Source organism: Salvelinus namaycush, unplaced genomic scaffold (assembly GCF_016432855.1).
Source record: "Salvelinus namaycush isolate Seneca unplaced genomic scaffold, SaNama_1.0 Scaffold158, whole genome shotgun sequence".
In the NCBI taxonomy this organism is placed as follows: domain Eukaryota; kingdom Metazoa; phylum Chordata; class Actinopteri; order Salmoniformes; family Salmonidae; genus Salvelinus; species Salvelinus namaycush.
In genome coordinates, this window is record NW_024058319.1 from 89,651 (window position 1) to 92,150 (window position 2,500).

The window sequence follows — 2,500 nt, forward strand, 5'->3', positions numbered from 1 at the left end:
CTGACAGGCTGAATATCCTCCGCGCCTGCATCGCTGGTATCACACTTGCCAATTTTACTATGCCCAGCCCGCCGTCCTTATTCCGGGCATAGAGCAGGCCATCGCACGTGGACGGTGGCAGGCGCAGCCATTTTTTCACTGCTGTCTTCACCAGCATGTCCAGGGCGGCAAGCTCGACCACCCCGATGTCCCCGTGGTTTACCGTGTATACCACCCGGGGGATAGCAAATGAGTTCAGGATGGTCACCTTCTGGCTGGGCTTCAGGGCCGAGTGGTCGATCTTATTGATCCACTCGACCATCTGGCCCCCCAGGTCCGGCTTCACAACCCCCATCCACGGGTTGATTTTCATGCCTAGGTATTTTTCCGATTTGTCCGGGTCGATTAGGTGTAGTTTCTCTCCGCCGATTGTCCATTGCTGACAGTTGTTGATGGTGAACGCCGTGGCCCCGCGTCTCACCATGAATCCGTGGCATTTCTTTGGTTGCACTCGCAGCCCCGCCAGCGCGCAGAATGTTCCCACTATGTTGATATTGTGCTGGATGCCCGCCCACGAGTCGCTCATGAGCACCAGGTCGAATGCTAAGGTGGTTACCTTGTTCCCGTTGAACATGTACGCCTCGCCGGTGCCCTCGAGTTGGTTAATTAGTGGGTCCACCGCAAGGTTGAAGAGGAGCGGGGACATTGGGTCTCCCTGCTTCACTCCCGTTTTCATCTCTATGGGGGTGGTCTCCCCTCCCTTCGCCGTTATTGTCGTGTGCACCCCCTCGTACGAGTCCTCCAGCAGACCGATCACGTGGCTATCCAGTCCCCTCTCTCTCAGGACATGGATGAGGTGTTCGTGCGATATTGTATCGAATGCCTTCGCAAAGTCTATAAATACTACTGCTAGATCTTTCCGCTCTCTCTTGCTCTGGTGCATGGCCCCGTTTAGCACCATCAGGTTCTCCGCGCATCCCGGGGCCGTGATGAAGCCTCTCTGCCTGGGATTAATCGGGTAATCGCTTCCTCCAGTCTCCTCGTTTAGTATTTTTGAGAACAGTCTCAGGATCATTGATCCAATTGTGATCGGTCGCCATCCTCCAATCACCATGAGCTCCTCTTCCTTCATTGATTTTTGGGATCAGTGTTGTACGGCCTTGTTTGAAGACCCCTGGTATTTTGCCCGCTAGTTGCCAAACTGCGAACATACCCGCCAGCTTCTCCCCTCTTGGGTCCCACTCAAGCAGCCCTTTCCTGTTGATGCCATCTGGGCCTGCGGCAGAGTCTGCCTTGATGGCTTTAAGGTTGACCAACACTTCGCTGGCTGTGATCGGGGTGCCAAAGTGCACGTTGTCTGCCTTGCCTAATGATTGAAATTGTCCCAACCCAACGAATTTCCCGCCCCCCCCCATTGGGCTGTGTACTGCTTTGTTAGGGCTTCAATCAGGATGCCACAGTCCCTACTTGCTGTACCGACCAGGATCTGCTCCCCAAGCTTCCCTTTGTCCCCTTTAAATAGCTCTTGCTGCTGCTTGAACTTGTCCCTGTTGTCCCTCCTCCTTCTCACCCATCCTGACTGTGGTACGGGCGGTACATTGGCTGCTTTCCTGTTTACTGGCTTCCGCAGAACCTTTCCCAGCAGCCGTACCACCTCGGCGGCCGCCGCGTCCATGCCTTCTGTTAGCCCCTCAGTTCCGCCCTGTGGAGTTGAACTCCCTCGTTGTTCTCTTGCCCCACCTCGCCTCCTCCCTGCATGTGTTTTCTCAGTGTCTCCTCTACACCCGTTATCGCAAGGGGACGCTCGGTCGGCTTCATTAGTCCTGTTATTATGGTGCCCCAGCCCTTTCCCCCATGGGCCGAGTGACAGTTTGCGTCTTTTCCGCTCGACTTGTTCCACGGAGGTGTTCGTTCCTAGCCCTTCTGCGATGTGTCTTTCAGGGCTTCTCCTGTTCTTATAAATGTCGTTGAGCTTTTCCATTGCTCTCGTCTCGTCCGGGGACCAGTACTTTCGTCCTTTCTTTCTGTTTTCCAGCCTCGCCTCTTGCTGGATCCTTTCTTTATTGCACCTAGCTATATGCCTGTGTCTCGTGTGCTGGGACAGTCTGCTTGCGGTCCCAAATTTCTCGGGGCAGGCCTCACAGCAGAAGAGCTTTAGCTTGCCATCTGTTATGACTTGCACTCCCTTACACTTTGGTAGGTGACAGGCGATGGGGTGCCTCTTTGCGTTCTCCTTCCCACACTTAGAGCACTTGAAGGCCAGCTGGATCATGCTATGCTTTGCTGTTAAATGGTCAACCAGTCCACTGATGGACGTTACCATTGCTCCACAGATATCGCATTGCTCCTCCGTGAACGGGATTGCAATGCATATCTTGCTCGCGACTGCCGCCCTGTCCGCCTCGCGTACCTCCGCTGTACCGCTCGGCGGCTCGCTTGGCCGTTTCCTCTTGAGGGGCTTGACCCTTCTTCTCACGCACATCTCTTCCTCTGCTCTGCCCTGGGCCACCGGGGCGACGGC

General features: G+C 55.2%; 1 pseudogene; it reads right to left on the reverse strand.

Moving 5' to 3' along the window:
* Positions 1–2,500, reverse strand: part of LOC120037129 — an 8,824-nt pseudogene that overhangs the window by 2,734 nt on the left and 3,590 nt on the right.